Source organism: Heloderma suspectum, chromosome 2 (genome assembly GCF_057233095.1).
Source record: "Heloderma suspectum isolate Gila_16-S chromosome 2, 16-S_ref, whole genome shotgun sequence".
Taxonomy (NCBI): domain Eukaryota; kingdom Metazoa; phylum Chordata; class Lepidosauria; order Squamata; family Helodermatidae; genus Heloderma; species Heloderma suspectum.
The window spans coordinates 65,644,703-65,664,834 of record NC_139459.1 but is presented as its reverse complement, the minus strand read 5'-3'; the positions used below and the strand labels follow the sequence as shown (position 1 = coordinate 65,664,834).

General features: G+C 42.1%; 1 protein-coding gene across 1 annotated transcript in view; it reads left to right on the top strand.

Annotated features, from left to right (window-relative positions):
• The window catches only part of ST8SIA4 (ST8 alpha-N-acetyl-neuraminide alpha-2,8-sialyltransferase 4), a 102,423-nt gene that overhangs the window by 62,580 nt on the left and 19,711 nt on the right, over positions 1-20,132 (top strand). The gene's annotated exons all lie outside the window — the stretch shown is intronic.

The window sequence follows — 20,132 nt, the reverse complement described above, 5'->3', positions numbered from 1 at the left end:
ACTTTGCAGTAATGTTCTATTAGCAGGGCACAGTTAGATGTGCACGCCTCAAGCTCATGACATACTTATGGCGTAGTTCCACTCAGCAGCTTTCCAGTGTCTCAAAAAATAAATCTCCCCACATCAGTTCTGCCCCTGACCTAAATCACTCTGAGGATATCACATCCTCAGAAATACCAAGATCCATTACTGCTTTAAAACATAAACAGTTAGGGTCCCTTCACACAGGCACCTGACATGGAGTGGACACTTGGAGATTTGTTGGTGCTGGTTCCTTGACCCTGGCCAGCCAGTGGTATGTGACTGCCGTTGTATGCTGGATTCCAAAACATTTGTCAGGCACTGGGAAAACGCTGTTCGTGCTGGTCGACCAAGGGGTGTCTCCACAACAACAGAAGGAAAAGCCAATTGTGGCTTACCCAGATTTTTCGAGGAGCCAGCATTGCTCCGCGCAGGGCTCCACGAGCGAGTGGATTGGACCAGTAAAAGTCGCTTCACAGAACATACTCCCGGGGTGTGTGTGTGTGGAGTGGACATCATATGACTGGCAGGGGCTGCTTAACGAATAAGAGAGGCTCCCCCCCAGACTCCCCCCTTTCTACTTTGAGAATAGGAGAGGCTCCCCCGCATTCAGAGGACAAGTCTCATTGACTACAATGGGAGTTACTTCTGAGTAGACACTAATCAGTTTGTGTTAGGAAACACAGGGGGACAGGAACAATCTCCTCTCTTCCCCTTATTTCCTTAAATAGTCCTTTCCAGAACACGGTGTTCTAGCTGCCGTGCTGCGATCAATCAAAGCTTTGAAGCATCGATATCAAGGCTCTCTAAATGCGTTATTTTGATTCATGGGAATCTCGGTGTGCATTTTGGGAATAAGCCTCATTGACCACAATGGGAGTAGACACACATATGTTTATGGTGGGAAAGACAGGAAGGGGTAACCAGCCCCCTTTCTAATCCAATGCTGCACAGGAACGAAGGTCTGAATTAGTTACTTCCAAAGGCAATAAACCAAACAAGGGAGAATGGCAGCTTGGAGAAAGTGCTTTGCATCCTTTAGGGAATTTGTGCTTTAGAATGTGTTATTTCAGTTGAGGGTGATCTATGGTGTGCACATTCAAGGGACGAGCCTCATTGACCACAATTGGAATTACTTTCAAGTAGACACACATATGCTTGTGCTGGGGGGGGGGGGGGGCGGAGAATACAAAGACAGAAAACAGCCCCCATTTTAACTGCAGGATCTCTATAATGAAGGGTCGAAGTAGTTACTTCCTAAGGCAATAAACCAAACAAAGGAGAGGGAAACACAAAGGAAACAGCCCTTGACCAGGGTCATGGTGAAAGGCACACCCCTGGGCAGGGCTGGCATACCGGAGGTAAATGCGGTGGTTGGGGCACACGACAACTATACCAGGGAGAACCTGACTTAAGGAAAAGAATCGGTCTTTAAGCAATCTCAGGAAATCTGTTTTTTTTTTTCCTGATAAGCTCTGGGGTGGCTGCTGGATGGCCACAACGTCATGTATCCCTAACGACCTCAATACACAGTCAGCTCAGAGTAAATTGCTGGTGGAACACCCTCCCCCCCCCCCAATGTCTTGGACTACAACTCCCGAATTTCCCAGCCAGCGATGGAGAAGACTGGCTTAATGTACTGAAGGAATATTAAAAAATAACTGTGACAGATGTTACCTATGTTTACAGCCCAGGGGCAAACAGATCAAAGGAAGGACTTGGGAGCACATTCATGTGAGCCCACAGAATACTTTGTAGAAAAGGAGGATAGTTCCTGCATTATTCTGACTTGTGATTGGGAAGGGGGATTGACATTCCACCTCTTTGGCCTGATCTACAATGAGTTCACACATGCATTTTTGGCACATCAGGTGTTGAGTTGTATGTGTCAAACAGCCACCACAAATCAAACAACGTGGACAGAGATTTCATATCAACTTGCTTCATGTCCACTAGTACAGTATTTTTCAGTTGAATTAGTTTGTGCATTGAGTCACAAGTCATTGAGTGGTATATAATTGATATACATGCATGTGTGAATCGGTTTCAAATACATATACCAGAAGAGTAAAAATTGCATCTTTCAAAGAATACGGCCTCACTCATTTTTTAGAAAGCATGGGGTGTGAACTTTTTCTCTAGTCCTAATCAGAGGTTCCCTTCAAATACAAATAGTAGCTTTAGAGAAGGGGTTCTTTATGATTATGATTGTTATTGTTATTGTTGTTGTTGTTACTATTGTTGTTATTGCTTAACATTTATATACCACATTATTTGATTAAATGGTCTTCAAGGCATTTCACAGCAATTTAAAACAATAAAACCTTAAAGCAATAAGAATAGGAACATTAAAACAGTACAACATCATAAAATTAAAACAACTACATAATTTAAAAGACTAAGAGTAGGAGCTAATTGTAATCTTGAGAAAGGAAATTCCACTGTTGGGGAGCAACACAAGAGAAACCCTTTCCATGTGACAAACAGGCCTCTGCAGGTAATGGTGTCCTCAAAAGGGCCCCTCTTGCAGATCTTAATACCTGGGCAGGTTCATTGCAGGACAAGTGGTCCCTTAGATAGCCATGTCCTAAGGCATTTGGGGCTTTAAATATTAAAATCAACACCTTGAGCTGAGCCTGAAAAACAATTGGCAACCATTGCAGGTCCTTTAGGACAGGTGTAATATGGTCCCAATACTGTGCACTAGTTAGCAGCCTAGCTGCCGCATTTTGCACCAATTGAAGTTTCCATCCAGCCTCACATTGTGCATGTTGTAGTAGTCTAAATATGACGTAACCAAGGCATAGATAACTATTGCCACATCAGACTGACTCGGGAAGGGCTGCAGCTGCCACACCAGTCGTAATGGTGCAAATGCTCTCTTTGCCACTGCAGCCACCTGATGTTCTAAGGACACCATAGGAAGAGAACACAACCCCTTCCAGAACAGGTTGAATCCATTCCCCAAGTCAGGTTTTCTACTGACCAGCAACATCTCCTTATCTGGGTTTAACCTCAGCTTGTTTGCCCTAGTTGGGACTCTCACAGGAGAAGAGAGGATTAACTTCTCCTTCCTACCCTCCAATGCCCCAAAGCTGCTCAGGTTTCCCCTTGGCTGCTATTTATACAACAAAACATGTGCATGTTATTTTCAATCATGCAATTGAAAATAGTCGAGGCCAGCCCTAAATTTCAACCATGGGGGAGACAACAAGTGGAGCAGGGCCAGGCTGCGGTGCCCACCAAGCTATTTCTCCCCTGTTCAAATAAATGGAGTGATTCATAAACATTTTCTGTAGCTGAAGAGCATCTTCAAAATACTGGCATTAATTGAGCAAATATTGTTTCTTTATTTGGCATGAAATACAGCAGCATGTGTTACAAACAGGATAAGGTTTCTGTGTATGTGTGTGTTCTCTTTGTGTGTGTGTGTGTGAGAGAGATCTATATCTATATAGAGAGATATAGATAGATATAGGTATAGATATAGATATATGCCAGGAGCATGATAAAAGGTTCATTTATTACAAAACATTTGAGGATATAAGTCTTCTTTGAATAATTGTCTGAACTCATTAACCAATCTGCTTTCCTAATTTGTCAGAATTGCACGAGCCACAATTTTTTTATTTTTTGCCACAGGCTGTACTGCAAGAGTTTAGAACATACACATGCTGTCTGGCACAGATGATAAGTCATGAGCCAAGAGGGTTATTGAAATATCTACTTTCTGTAGATGTTCTTAAAGGAGTTGATATACTTTAAAAATAAACACCTTTTTCTTAAAATTCTTAGAAAGCAACTTCTTCCGAAATACCTCAAAAGACCTCCTTGAAACCCTTGAAACCTCCTTGAAAATAGCTTTTATTTTCACAAGCTAACGGAAGCTCTTTATAAAACTTAAGTTTTGCCTTTGGGGTTTTTGTTTTTGTTTTTAATATGAGCATTATTTCTTGTCAAGAGCACAGTGCATTTTGGTCCAGAGAGCAAGTCCATTGTTATAAAGAAATACGTATGGTGCACTGGAAAGAAACTTCCTCTCATTATTTTTATGAGGAGAACTGGAAAGCATAGATAAGTGGGTTGGCTTTCATACTACCCAGAAGGCACAATACAGTTATCCTAAGAAGAACATTACTCAGTTGGTATGCATGAAGTTATAATAAATTGATGGATAGCTTCATTTTGGGGGCAAATATATATACTTTCTTGCCTCTCAAATATAGTGTTAGCACAAACCATTTTCTGGCCTACTCTCAGTTTACTGGAGTGCCTACTGCTGCCATCAGAGTCTCTTCAATAACTTATCAGCATTCCTACTATTCTCGGAGGAGCCATCACAATATATTTATCAAAGGAGAAGGACAGAAAAGCAGAGAATACTGAAGGCTTGGGTGGATAAGGAGATAATGAGGAGTAACAAAATTCTAGGCACAGAAAGCCTTCTGGTATGGCTTGAGGCACTGAGTCATGCCCAAAGCTTCAAAGCCACAGTTAAAACCCTGTATTCCATGCTGTTCTGTGGAAGCAAGAAACACTCAAAGTAGCCTTGGACATTATTAATATTTGAGTCACGGGAACTGAGTTGCACTTCTTCTACTGTGACATGTTATTAACATTTGAACTGGGAACCTGCACAGGGTTGCCCTTTCTATGAGACAAGTTCAGCCTTTCAATTCAGGCAGCAGATTGGAAGGGTGGCAGCAAGCGTGTACCTGCCCAGCACATCTGCCAGCTCCTCATCTGTTCCATGTCCAAGAGAAAGCATGGTGGGCAGCCGCTAATTCACCTCAGTAGCAAAATGCTTTGGGCCAGCCCTGGACCTGCATATGTGCATGATATACCCACGTGCCTCTTCCAGAGGGGGCAAGTTCACACCCCTACTTTAAATGTTAATATTTAAAAATGCACCCAGTGGGACACAATACCTGAAGCCACGGGAAATGGAACAGCCTCACAACAGCATTTATACTGACTTGTTTTACACATTGTAAAGACAAAGAAAACCATTTAAGAAACATGCTTGTTTCTCAAAAGAGGTTGAACTATTTAAAAGTATGGCATTTATTAAATACTTTATTGTTGTCAGTAACAAGAATATGCAATAACATTTTAGAAAGAGCAATGTCATCCATGACACATTAAAAAGCTCTTTTTAAACCAGCCAGAGATTTTAGAAGTGCCTGTCTTCTGGCATAGCTTCTTCATATGTTAGAGATTTAGAAGTATACACATTGTGTACAACATTGTCTGAAGTAGGTACACGCTTGTTTCTTTGAATGCATACACTTGTGATAGCTACAATCAGCTTCAACTCCGTGCTGTATGTATGTGCAGTGGAATAGATACATGTAGATTCTTCAGATGCAACTGTGTAAACTGTGTGTAAACTCTTCAACTGTAACACATAGAGAAGCTCAAAGGTACCATAACAAAACATAAGGACTCAATGAGAAATGGCATTCTCTTATTTTATTTCTTAAAAAAAAAATGTGTCCCAACTCTATTTCAAAACAATCTGATTTGGGGCATACTTGCTGTACGTGATAGGTCGGATCCAGGCTAAGTTAGTTGAACATAAGTCCCATTAAAAATCTGTGGGAGAAGTTAGTCGTGATTTAACTCATCCCTCTGATTTCCATGGGAACTGAGTGGAAATAACTTAGTTTGAATCCAACCCAATGAAAACTGACCACAAGCCCTCCAGAACTTGCTTGTTCCTGTATCGTAGATATATTTAACTTTTAAGAGGTTAGATGCCATCAGTACAGGATTTTTGGATAAATGCCTCTCACAGCAATGGCAGATGGAGTTGATCCAAAATTTCTCCCAATCTTCTTGCTTGATTTCTAACTCATTGTCTACAAGTCTAAGAAGCTGACAGTAGTTCCCCCCACCCCGCTGAAATATGTGCAGGAATAACCTAAGAAGTGATAAATGCAAAAGTTTTATAAGTAACACCCAATGATCTGGGGTTTTTTTAGTGCTGGCGGTGGAAGTCCAAAACAAAAAATAGTAACAAATATGCCATTTGAAGAAAGAGTGGACATGGCTTTTGTAAAGGCAACTCAAACCTCAACTAGCTGAATGGGTCGGTAGGCAAGAAGAGAGGATGATCCAGTAGCCAGGTTGTGCTTAGATTTTCAAAATGCTTGTGATCAAAATCCTTAGTGGCGCTTTTCAAAAAGCAAAATTTTAAGAAACACAGAAACAGGATAAAAATAGAGTTTTTATGGATGGGTAACAGATGAAAAGAGGAAACAAATGTAAGGAAGAAATAAATGAACAGTTTTCAGAATGAACCAGTTGGGCTCCATGTGGAATACATCTGGGACTAGTTCTTTTTAATGTGTTCATCAGTATTCTGGGGACAGGAGAGAATAATGAAATGGCAAAGCTTGGAGATGATACTGAAATATTTAAATTCAAAGCAATGCCATTTTATCCACTGACATTCCTCTCCCCCCCCCCCGCCCCGGCCCCAGTGTTTAAGCTGGTAATCAATATTTATAGGTGTAATCATGTCTTCTGCCACTGGCTCTGCATTTTTGGTAGCTGTGTCACCACACTTGCCCAAAGCAAGCCTCTCTCTATTCTAGTCATCTCACCTAAAGAACAATATTGCAGAGCTGGGAATGACATGGGCAAAAGCAGCCAAAATGAGCAACGGGTTGACACATTTCTCTACCACGAAAAGCTACAAGCATTTGGGTGGGGGTCTACTTTATTTTTTGCTAGAATCCTGAGATCCACCACTCAAAGCGTGGTGCAAAATACATACACTTGGAATTAAAGAATTCTGAGCCCAGGAATTTGTTCTGAGTACCAAAACTGAATGGAGCTCATAGTCTTTCCACATAAGAATCCACTCCTGGTCACCTCAAGCTTCCTTCAATTCAGCATGTTTAATTTAGGGTGGAAAGTAATTTTGTTGCTGCTCTTGTTAAACAATTGAGAGTCACAAATACATGCTGATTTACTGCAAAGCACCCAGGGGTCTACCTGGACATCCAGATCTACCTTTTGCCCATCTCTGGCTTAATGGACCCTCGAGATTCAGAGGCAGTATGGGCACAGTGGGGGAGGAGTGTTACTCTCTTGCTCTGCTCGTGTGCTACCTGGAGGCAGTTGTCTGGTTGTTGTTGAAACAGGATGCTAGAAAAGATGCCTCCTTGTTCTAATCCTGCTGGGCATTTCATATGGTTCCTGGTATCTGTGGTTAGGCTTGCAGTCAACAGCTGAGTAAGAGCCTGTAACTGAACTTACATAAATGCTTGACAACTTGCTTCTGTCTAAAATATATGATGAACAATAATTATGTTGTAGCATTGAATTTAATGTATTCTGTATATAAACGAAAACAAAAACAAGCTCTGTTACTAAGGCACCATAGTTACAGATGAACAGAGAATGTCAAGAGTTCTAGTTTTTTAGGGTGTGCGGAGGGGAAATGTATGTTCTTGCACTCTTATTATTTATAATACTATTCAGGAGTCATTAATCCTAACTGCCATATTCTTCAAAGCTCCTTCTAATATTTGTATTGTGTAGAAATAATTTTATAGTTGCCTCTTCTTATATTTGTTAGCTTGTGTAGTTTAGGGCATAATCCTATGCATGTTTAGACAGAGAAAAGGCCTACAATTCCCAGCATTCCCCAGCCAGCAATGCTGTCTAAACATGCATAGGATTGTGCCCTTAATTTCATAAGGTGTTGCCTGCGCAGTAGTGAAATGGACTGCTAGTATAACAGGAACTACTGGTTCCAGAAACAACGAAAAATAAATGACAGTGCCCATTTCTGGAACTGGGTAGGTCAGCTTTGCTCACAGAAGAGCCTGTCCTCTTCTCGAAATGAGCAATTCCACTCTTTTCCAGGGTTATTTTAGGCAATGCTAGTTCCTGTTGTGCCAGAGGTCTATTCCGCTTGAGCAACAGAACTAGCGGAGGCATAGATGCAATACAGGATACTGCCCTTAGGATTTTATAATGCTCATAAGTATGTTTTTATTAAGACTAATCAGATTTCAGGAAAATGTGGCAGTTGAGGGCATTTGGGGAGAATTCATGGCAACTAAATGTCCCTTAATGAAAGAAGTGCCACCACATTAAAAAAATTATAATACACGTTGCCCATTTTATACCCCATGGTTTGGTCACCTTGTTGGAAAATGGATGCCATGTTTCAGAAATTCTTATGGAAGGTGAAAATATTTGAGTGTGGGGTCACCTGGCTGACTGGTGGGAGATTCAGGACAGATAAAAGGAAGTACTTCGCACAATGCATAGTTTGACTATGGAATTCGCTACCAAAGAGGATGGCTCTAAAAGGGGATTAGACAACTTCATGGAGGAGACTCCATTAAGACCATCAATAGCTACTAGTCCTGATGGCTCTATGCTACCTCCAGTATCAGAGGCAATATGCCTATGTACACCAGTTGATCGGGAACATGAGCAGGAGGGGGCTGTTGTCTCATGTCCTACTTGTGAGTTTCCCACAGGCTGCTGGTTGGCCAGTGTGTGAACAGAGTGCTGGATGAGATGGACCTTGGTCTGATCCAACATGGCTCTTATGTTCTTATGGACATGCTCAGCATTAGCCCAGGAATCCACAGAGCTTCCACGACAGACAGTGAAGGAAGAAGAGGACCAAAGCAATCCGGGCAAGTGTGGCAGAGGGCATGCTGCACTCGCTAGTACTTAAAGAGTCCACAAGGTATTTGAGGAGAGATGGGGCTCACTGCAGGGGACACCTCCCATCCCACCCGTACTAAAGCACAAGGTCTGGAGATTCCCTAGTATTATGCTGGCTGAAGACTTCATTTTTCACAAGTCACTTTCAAGTATACTGTCAATATCCTAATTATTGCAATGTAAGAGGAGATGAGCTCCCCTGCCCTGTTGCTCAGAATGGCTTGGAAATTAACCAAACTCTTTCCACATGTCAGGTGAAAATAGTTCAAATATTTTCTGAGCCAGTCCAACATGTACTGGGTGAGCTTACCCATTTGCACTTATTCATTTATATGTATGTTTAGTGTAGGGAAGCCTGCTTGAAAGTGATTTGCAAAAAATAAAAGCATTGAACCAGACATACTAGGGAGCCCCAAAGGCAGCCGTCTGCTTTGGTGGTGGTGGGGTGTCATTTGGCTCAAAGCTGATCTGGGGGAATGGAATGTAGTATCCTGAAAGAAGGCATGGCTGGCTGGAACATGGAATGGAATCACTAGGCATGCACACAGATCTCATATAAGGGTAGGTACTGCTGGTGTTATAAAGACATTATAATTCCCTAAAACAGGAGGACATGGTAACATTTCCCTAGAGAGGAGGGGTATTTAGGAGAGTGAAATGAAAGGCTGGAGGTTACTCCAAAGGTCTGTTACCTTTCTCTGCCTCTGAGCTTCCAGATCTATCTCTGGCAAAGGTGCTCTGGAGCAGAAGGTGAATAGACAGATGTCTCAGCTGTGAATCTGTCCACTTTCTTTGATTGATTAAATGGAAGATACTGTGATTTTCAGGATAATTAGAAGGTTTCACTGACTGATTTATTTTGTGTGTGTGTGTGTGTTTAGTGTGTGTGTTTAAATTAAATCCTCCATGTATCAGATGTTTACTTATCCATCTAGTAGAAAGCTATCCTGTTTAAGTAGCTAAATGAATAACAAGAATACATTTATGCTCTTGTGCATATCCCATTCATCTCTGTCTCTCTCTCTCTCTCTCTCTCTCTCAAAATAAAACCACTTTATTTTTGTCTCAGGGATGTAAGGCAGAGTGATTCATTTTGCCCTTAAGGTCTGGCTGATGCTGCCTGTTCAGTCAGATGCTCATACAAGCTTCAGTAGTCCTGCCAACACAGCCAAGGATAGGGCTCTGCCTACAACAGCAGGAGGACTTTATTTGGGGTCCCTCCTCCCAATATAGCTCAGTAAAGTTGTCATGCAAATAATTTTAAATTTTACCTCTAATGTCTCTAGTTCAGGCATGCTATCGTGCTGAAACAAACATCTGTATATAAGTCAGTGCATTTTACACATGAGAAAGAGCACATTGACTAATAACTTTGTAATAGTAATCACAAATACATTTCTGATCACTCAGTTTGTTACTTTATTGCCATAGTGTGCAGCTATTTAGGTCGTTCCAGTTGTTTACAGCACAGGATAATAAATAATAATGCATTATATCATAAAGGTCGTAATTGCATAGGACAGGCAGAGCTGCGACTCTCTTGTTGTCAGCTATGAAATGGCCCGCAACCATGTGTCCATAGGCAATGATGCTTCTGGTCTATACATGGCTCACTGCACAGAGACCAGATTGTTTTATCTGCTTTATCTCACTCTGTGACAGCTACTCGAGATGTTTTACACTGAACATTCGGGACTTGTTCACAGGTTATATAATCTAGGCTGATAATTTTCACTAGGGATGTGTATGAAATTCACTTAAGTCAGTTTTTTTTAAACAGTTAACCCAATGTGCAGTTCATGAAACTGAGCTCAGTTTGCAGACGAAAATCTGAACCTTCCTGAACTTGCAATACCTTCTCCAAAACAAACTAAAAAATGTTCTATGACATGCCCACATCTTTAAAATGCGCCAAGAAAAATGCATACATTGCCAAAATCCACACAAAACATGTTCACTAATATGAATAAAAACATTACAAAAGACACATACGAATTTCCATACAAAAAAAAATTGCAAGCTTGTATGGAAACAGAATGGAATGAGCTTGATATCAAAAAACTGACTATCTCAGCAAGACCAAAGCTGACAGATCCATCCGTCTATCCCACGTTTCCACACTGTATTCAGGGGAACCATGAAGTCCTTTGGAGGTTTTGCAGGGGCTTCTCAATGAGAAGACAAGTTTCCCTGAAAGACAGTTTTCTACCGCTGTTGGTCTTCTCATGTGTTGAGAAGAGATGTGTTGGTAGTGTACTTCCAGAGCACTCTCAGTCCATGCAAAGCAATGAATTTAGAATTCTCCACAAATAAGGTTGCCTTATGATATAACTTACTTACAACCCAGTCCTAAGCATGATTACTCAAACACGTATCTTAGCAAGCAGTTTAGCCTAACTGAAAACAGTAAGACCTCATTCCAAGTAAACATGCACAGGATCTCTCTAAACATTGTATTCTGACTATCTTGAAAGCTGTAGTAACTGATCCTTTTGTGTCCTGTAGGAGAACAAAGACATTAAAATTAAAGGCCATACTAACGGTCTTTTCATCCAATATCTGCTTTACAAACAGAAATCTTGCTGTGCCTGAAATATGTAGCAGAAACACTTAGCACTGACTGAGGTCAAAGTGGGAAGGAGGAGAAGGTAGTATTGATTTACTGAGTGGAACTTGTCATTAAAGGGAGATTGAATGTTTGACTCAATCTCCCTTTATTATAGTGCATTTTCACCTTAGATAAAACAGCTATTTGTCTCATTTTATGTTAGCTGCTTGAGAATATTCTTCAGTGAATGCTCGTATGTTGAAATTAAGAATCCTTCAGACATTTATGTTGCGCAGTTGGACACCCAGCAGTTGTTGAAATCATCACTTCGATAATGCATCATCCTGTCAAAGGGGCCTGAACCAAAGACCCAGGCTGTGAGCAACACATGTGCAGTGGGGCCTCCGATCCCCCTTCCTGGAAGTGGATCCACATGCTCTTAGACAAGCAATTCCAGATGGAAAACTTCAGAAGCACCTTACAAGACGTTTGGTTGTGTCCAATTTAGTTCAATTCAAGTCCCATTTAGTTCAGTGGTTCTGCTATCTAAATAGGACTAACATTGGATCCAACCCAGAGAGAGTAGCTGCCAGGAAAAGGTGTATCTGTTGGGCAGAGGAAGCTCCAGAGCTTTTGCTCATGTCAATGTGGGTTCAGATTGCCGGGGTGTGGGCAGTTTCATGTTGTGGGTCCTCATTTGCATTTCTGACCAGACTGCTTTTGCTACTTACTGCAAAAGTCACTTTGGGGTATCTTGAAAACAGAATGTATGGTGATATATATTATTAGATTTCTTATTCATATTAATTTATATAGTGCCATTGCTGTTCATGGTGCTTTACAAAATACAAGAGCACAGGTCCTTGCCCTGACAATCCATAATTCAACACTGGGGGAGACAATTGAAGATGGAGGCAAACAGTGAATCGTATGTGTTTATTTAACTTGCATGTGCTTGGGCTTAGTTACAGTGGGCAGCCCTCCCCAACTTGGTGCTCTCCAGATGTTTTGGTCTTCAATTGCCATCAGTTCCAACCAGCATGGCCAATGGTCAGGAATGGCCAATGGTCAGGAACGCTGAGAGTTGTCCAAAACATCTGGAGAACACCAGGTTGGCAAAGGCTGCAAATTAAGATATAGGGACAAGGGAGATCGTACCAAAAGCTTTGGGAAAAGGGCACCAGATTGAGGAAATCTGCTCTAAAAAAGAGAGAAGTAGGTGGCCCTAAGTTGTTCGTCATCAGTTTTCCACAACCCCACAGTCACTTCTGCATATCATATTCACCATCCTGTCCACATGCTTTAACTGCTTTGGGAGAATGAGAATTTTAGTACACTTCTAACTCTTTAGGAAGGATGTGTTGTTAAGGCTTGTAAGCTTGGCTCACAATTTCCCTACTTTTTGGTGTTTGCCTGAAAACTGTATAGTCCTACCTTTTTTTGTAAACCATACGGTTTTTGTTCACTGATGATTTATATAAACCTCTGGGAATGTTGATACAAAAGCTACTGTAGGCATTGATTTTTTTCTTGGAAGAACAGATCCCCATGCCTTGTCACAGATATCTTTTGAAAGTCCCCTTAGTTTCAAAAGGCATTCACCGTATGGCAAGGACCGTTAAAAAATTCTGTAGCGCTTGACTGCAGCTCACCTTTCACTGCTGACATTTAGGAGCAATAGGGTGAAATGTTACAGTTCGGCAATTTGTACGTCTTTAAATCAGGGATTATGTAGCGCAAGACAAATGGGCATTGATTGAGGGTGCTCTCTGGATTCTGTGGCTCATATGTACATTCCTGTAAATCCAGCACTGAACCGCAGAGTGGTGTAATGGATTGGTTGGTTATTTGGTTACAGCTGGTTTTAAAACCACTGGCATAAGTCTCAATAACTATGACTCCTCGCAGCAGCCAACAGTTCAGGATAGAACTAGGGATGTCAGAGAATTTCTTCACGAATCTCAGGGAGGCCGAATGCCAGCGCATTTGGCCCCCTGAAATTGGTGGAGAAACGGTCCGCCACCCCCCCGGGATGGGACTTACCTTTGGCGAATGTCCCTCCCGGCAGCGGCTCCCGGCAGCGGTTCGGCGGCGGCGGCCGGTCTTCCAACCGGCTGCTGCCGCCGCCATTTCCAAGTGTAAAAAACCCAAACAAACCACAAACGTGATAGGCTACGTAAAGATTTACGTAGCCTATCACAGCTAGATTTTCAAAAAACACCGTGATAGGCTACGTAAATCCTTACGTAGCCTATCACGGCTGACTTTGAAAAAAAAAGAAAAAGCGTGTACGCAAATGGCGGCGCCCATGGGCGCCGCCATTTGCGTTCCTTATTTTGGCACGGGTAGTCTACGTAAATATTTACGTAGACTACGGCGAAAATAAGGGCAATGCTATTTGCGTTGCCCTTATTTTCACCATAGTCTACGTAAATATTTACGTAGACTACCCGTGCCAAAATAAGGAATGCAGATGGCGGCGCCCATTGGCACCGCAATTTGCGTACGCGTTTTTTTATTTTTTTTTCCAAAGTCAGCCGTGATAGGCTACGTAAGGATTTACGTAGCCTATCACGGCTGACTGCAGGTCAGGGACGCAAACAGCGGCGGCTACGGCCGCTGCCATTTGCGTCCCAGCAGGACAACAGGATTCACGGCCGGAGAGGTGGGGTGCTTCCCCCCGGCCAGAATTTCGGCGGGGAGGGATGGGGCGCCTCCCCCCCAGCCAGAATTTCGGCGGGGAGGGACGGGGCGCCTCCCCCCCACCACGAAGCAAGTTTCGGGATCAGGTAAGTGACTTTCGTCCATCCCTAGATAGAACAATTGCTTCTTTTACTTAGTTTGTACATTTCTGAACAAGTCTGATCTAAATGCTGCAGTGAATTCCTTGATAAAGTTCTAATGGCTGTAATCCAACTAAAGACCTTTCAATCAATTTATCATGAGGATTTTAGCCACTTCAGGGGCAATCCTATGAGGATGGCCATAAGCCTCTGAACTCAGAACGTATGGCTATCCAATGCAGAATGGTTTTTTTTTTGCCCATCTGGCTGAGGCATCAGGGAGGAGGGAGGGAAGGAGGGCAGAGGATTCCTCATAAGACAGCCTCTCCAGTCCCCTCCCCACCCAGGGGAACACTCCCTTTACTTTCCCTCTGAGGTTGCCTTTGCAACCTCAGAGAGGCAGCTGGCATGGTTCTCTTGGCACCAGCTGCGAGAGGGAGGGGGCGGGGAGCTTGGACTCCTGGGCCCAAGCTCAGAATGCTGATTCCAACCTCGGAACCAGGAATCCGAACTCTCCTATCCCTCCCTCCCCCAAGATGCTGTTTAGGGGCCATAGGTTTCTTCTCCTCTCCTCCATCTATTAATCATTATTTTGACTTGCAAAAAATTGAATGTAAATATTTCTGCAGAAAAATGATATGCATATTTTATGCATATTCCCAAGTTAAGAAAAGAAGAAAATGTATTCCTGCCTTTCCTGTCCCTCACACAATAAGAAAAGTCCTTCTTGCCCTGCTTGATGTGTTTTACGCTTTTGGTGCAGTGATGCAGTTAGACTGCTTACATCCCATTAACTGAAAATCTTGCATCTCCCTATCCCCTGCAGCCTGGAAAATATATATGAGTAGGTGCTACTCAGGTGATCTATCGACAGCAACAAAGTTGTGAAGGGATTGCATGGCCCTGGCCTTATTCTCATATGAATGTACATTTTGATTCAGCCTAATAAAAGGTTGTATATAGCTGGATAATATGCATAACTCTAAGTACTTCAGGCTAAAATCCGGCAACTTTACTGGGGCTTTCTGCTTCCTTTTTAAGTGCAGGATCATGACGGCCTCCCTTTACACGTGCTTCCCTTTCCCCCCTTATCTTTGTGTTCTATATGTTTCATTATACAGCCACTAGGTGATGCTGTGGTTTAGCTCCTCTTATTGTATGACTTCCTCTTTTCACAAGGAAATTCGATGTGTTGTAATTTGATAGCTCATTATCTCAGACCTTTTAAAAAAATGGGATAAAGGTCATTCAGCTCAGGAGATGCCCTGGAGGTTGACGACGCCATGTAAAGGATCTGCAAACTTCCATGAGTAACCAGTCTCAATCACAGGATAAAAGCCCCAGGTGGAGAAGCCCTAAATCTATGGATGTTGCTACTACTTTAAAAAATCACCTTAGCTATAGTGTAGCTCAGAAGCCCTTGACAGATTCTGGTTCCAGGTGGCAAAGTAGAACATGTCTAGGCCCCTCAGAGATGCAATGCAGCAATGGGCAGAGCAGTCCTAACCTCCAGATCCACTGGTAGTCAGGATGGGGCAGAGGTTCCCTTTGTCTAGTAAAGAGGACCTTCCCTGGCTGGGGGGGAAGGTCCTCTTCTTCATCTTTTCTAACAGCCCATTTCCACTCACAGAAAGTTCCAAGGGCATTTCTGGTGTAAGGCCCTGAATCCAAAGCCCCTGATCCCTTGAGGAGGCCCATGATTGGATCCCTCCGCTATGCCAGCTTAGAGATGGCATAGTGAAATAACAGGGGAGAAACATTAAAAACTAAAGAACCACCAGCCTATCAAGCCCAGCAAAGTTGCTGCCCCACACCTGCTGCCTTGGCAGTGTAAGCCAGGGAGGAGGAGTGAAGTGGCACATTCTCCACTTAGGACTGCTCCTTTAGATTTGACGTACATACACCTGAAGCACACTTATTTGCTCCTTTCTCGTGTGTCATGCCTGTTCTTGTGGTATTTGAATAGCTCTTAAGGCAAATCATATTGCAAAGCATTGCTTTAGATTAGTCAGAACAAATCCAGTCAATAATGGCAGAGTGAGCAGTATCTATTTATTTCATCAGAATCTATCTAACATAATTCAAATTCACATCAGTCATTTAGTGCTTTACATATGAAATCCCACCAACAGAACTTGGACTCAAGATAACTTTTTTCCCCCTGTAGCAGGGGAAAAGTCTACTTTTTCTCTTCAGTATTTGTTTTTATTTAACTTGTTTCCCTGTTAAATACTACAGATTATAATGCATTAATTCTATCCCATTAATCTGCTGTCCAGAAAGAATATCATGGTTTCATTTGCCAGACTGTCATTATAGAGAGGGACAAGATATTATGCTTGAAAATGGAGGCCACCAAAAATGGATGCCCCATGTTGAGTTCTCGATTTCTTCCCCATAATATTTAGGAACATTTCCCTGTGGTGTGATGTTGGGATGGATGGCATATGTCTTCATTCATATGTCCATTTGCTTCTTTTCCACTTTAATCTGCATATTTTTAAAAAAAAAAAATCCACATGAAAACTATTATTTTAAATACAATTTTAATGTATTTCTCACAAAATACACATTTTAAAATGTGTTTTCTCTCACAAAATACCTACTTTGTAATGTCTGTTCTCTCAAGGTATGCATTTCTAAATGAATTTTATCATAAAACAATAATATATGCATTTTTCTATGTTTTTATGCTGAGAACTGCATTACAAAATTTAAAGATGTGCAAAATCTGAAGGATAATTGCACTCTGACTTGCATGTAAGTTCGGAAGATGCAGATGAGATCAGTTTGCTTTGAAATGATTAAACAAAATCCTCAGTCATCCATAGTGTGATGTCATCATGCGTGTTTCCATTTCTGCCCAGCCACCGCCAATGATGTAGAACAAGTGATGTCACAACATGCATAAATTTGCCTAAACATTACAGGGAGAGGAGGCAGAACATGACACAGGGCTGTTGTTTTCAGCAGCAGCCCTATGTCCAGCATACATTCAGTTTCAGCTCTGCCCTTAGATAATGAATTATCAGCTTGGTTACATAGCTGAAGGTTTGATGAAAACTGATACATTACAAACCTCTAGATTTGACAATAACCAAGTCTGAGATGGAGCAGTTTCCCCCCCCCCCAAAAAAAATCCACTGATTCCTATATAATAGGACATTGTGTAATATTAGATATAAATCATTTGTAATGCTTAGTAAGCATATACTGAGTTATACTATTGATTTGTTATACATAGATTTGTGTATATTGCACGAATAGAATGAGCTCAATCTACATGAACTTGGCATCCTTTTGAAATACTGGAAGCACACACAATTTTTAAAGTGGCAGAGGGCTGTTGGTTTCTGCTACTTTTTTTAAAGATTATATATCAGTTGTTTGATATATAAGATTTTCCCTCTTCCCAGACATATAACATCAACATTCTTACACTTTCAGCCTACCTGTGAAGTTAGAGCCTGATAGTTGCAATCGTTATGCTCAGGATAACTCTGTGCTATCAACACCCAAGAATAAGACTCCAGATGATAAATAGTCCAGGCTGTTTATTTCACCTTACTTTCCTTACAGTCTAATCCTATGGATACTTACTGGGAAATAAATCCTGCTCCTTTCCATGAAGTTTACTCCCAAGTAAGTATGCATAGGATTACACATCTAGTTATAAATTATCCTTCATCCTGTATACATTGCAGGACACAGTCATGGTAGATCTCCGTTTTTTCATTCACCTCTTCTGATATTGGATGTTTCAGCAATAATTACGCAGGGGGACATCCCTTCCTTTCATAGTGGTCACACGATCTTTATACACAAGAATGCATAGAGATTATATTCAGTGAGGGTGTCGACAACAGCGGCCAGTGGGAAGGTTCATAAGTTGGGCATTTGTTCACTGGGACTACCAGCCACCACTCTGGGGCAATTGAAAGGGATGGGTGGGATTCCTCTCCTTATTGTAAGGACCGGAGGAAATGGTGGAGACAGCGAGTGCCTCACTCAGTACCTTGCAAACACATGGATAGGTGTCCTGGGTGCAGATGCTGTTGTCAGCAAGGGCACCTATCCGATCAGTAACTGCGCACTTGCTTGGTGCTTTCTGATTCACTCAATGGCCCTTCCCAGTGCTTAAAGGTAGGTGAGGGACTTTACTGCGAGCCTCCAGTCACCGTGTAGTGGTGGATGGCAGTTCTGATTGGCAAACTGTCTCACTGGCAGTGGCTGGTAATGTGAAGAATTACCTCATATTTGTGTCAAAATGTAAATGAAGGTAACAATGAAATGAGAATGTACTAAATTTTATTCCAAAAGGTTTGTCTATGTCCATGTTTTCTTAAATGTGTGATTGCTCAGGCACCCTTTTTTTCTCACTTAACATTGGACACACAGGCCGGATCTATAGCTTGAGTCATATCGGTACGATCCCATCATGGTGATGCTATATCCCTCTTGCACATTTATATGAGCTAGTAGGTAGGGTTTTTGTGCTGCTGTTGTGGGAGAAATTCTGTTCTTTGTGGTCTCTCAGTAGTCATACTGATGCATGCATTCACAGAACAACTTTGGAACAACTCTTGAGCTTTAGCCAGGGACTGGTGTTCAAGCCTCCTTCCCTAAAAGGGAGGTACACATGTCTAAAAGAGGTGTCTTGAGTGCCTCCAGGTGCAATTCTGTGCATGTTTAGACAGAAAAAAAAGCCCTATAAATCCCAGCATATCCCAACCAGGACTTTTTTCTGTCTAAACATACATAGGATTGCTTCTTTCCTGTGCAATTCACTTAATGGGAACCCTAAATCTGACAGTTGGGATAACTGATATTTCTTGTTCAGGAGACAGAGCTTTCTTTGAAGCAAGTGAGTAATGGGGATGAACAATCTTGGGTTTCATGGCCAGCTCTGGCCCCAATCCAAAACCATTTATGTCCAGATGGAAGGTATACCCATTTGGGCACGACTCCTCTAACATGAACTCTTAATTCTAAGCACACTTAACTAAGACGTAACTCTCACTAAAGCCAATGGGACTTACTTTTAAGAAAACATCCCTAGGATTGCACTGTTAAAACACATTCACTAATAAAACCTTCAATAACACAGCAATTTTTTAGAACTATCAAATTGCTAAAGGAATCAAGTAGCGACACAATTCAAACATACTTAGGGCACAGTCCTATGGCTGCTAGTCAGCGGCTAGACAGCCATAAGATAGGTCAGTGCCTGGGAACCACTCCCTCCCACGCTTTATTGTATGCAGCATGAAACGGCTCCGCACTTGGAAGAGGAGCGCGGAGTAGCAAAAATGGGGCATTCCTGGGGGCGTGTCAGGGTAGGGAAGCAGGAAATGCCAGTACGACACATCCTACTTGTTGTCCAACTGCTGCTTCCCACGCTCCGAGGTCTCACGGCTACACAGCCAAAATCAGCAGTCTAGCTGCAAATGCAGGGTGGCTGAAGCGCAGGGGGATGATCCCCTCTGCGCTTCTCCTGCCCTGCATTGGATAAGCGGTTGCCTCCGAATCCGGAGGCAGCCACCTATCCCGATAGGATTGCACCCTTAAGAAACTAAATTCCTGAACAGAATTCAAGTGCATGTCAAGTGGGGAAAATGAGATCAGAGACAAAATGAGTCTTGTACAGTGACAGACGTCAATTGTATTATTTAATGCACTACTTGAGGTCCATCGAATAGATTAACAAATTGTGACAAAATGACAAGTGTATCCTCTGATGATGATTGATGAATACTTGTATCAGGGTCTTCAAACTCCCAAGCCCAGAACAAGTAGTGGTTGTGTTTGATCTTCTGTTGTGAAAATGCCATACCTTGTCTTTCTGCTAATAGGTTGGGCCACTCCTCTTTTCCTGATATTTTGTCTTATTTATTATACTTATATCCTACCTTTCTTCAGTGGTGGAAGTCAAGGCAGCAGCATGCATAGGATTCACATCTGATTATCATCTGGCAGTCTCTTGTTCTGCTGAATCCTTAGGAAGGTTGTCGCAGGATATGCCTTCAGACTATGCCTTGAGGGTTTGATCTTCTGTTGTGAAGAAGAAACTTGATTCCTCAGTT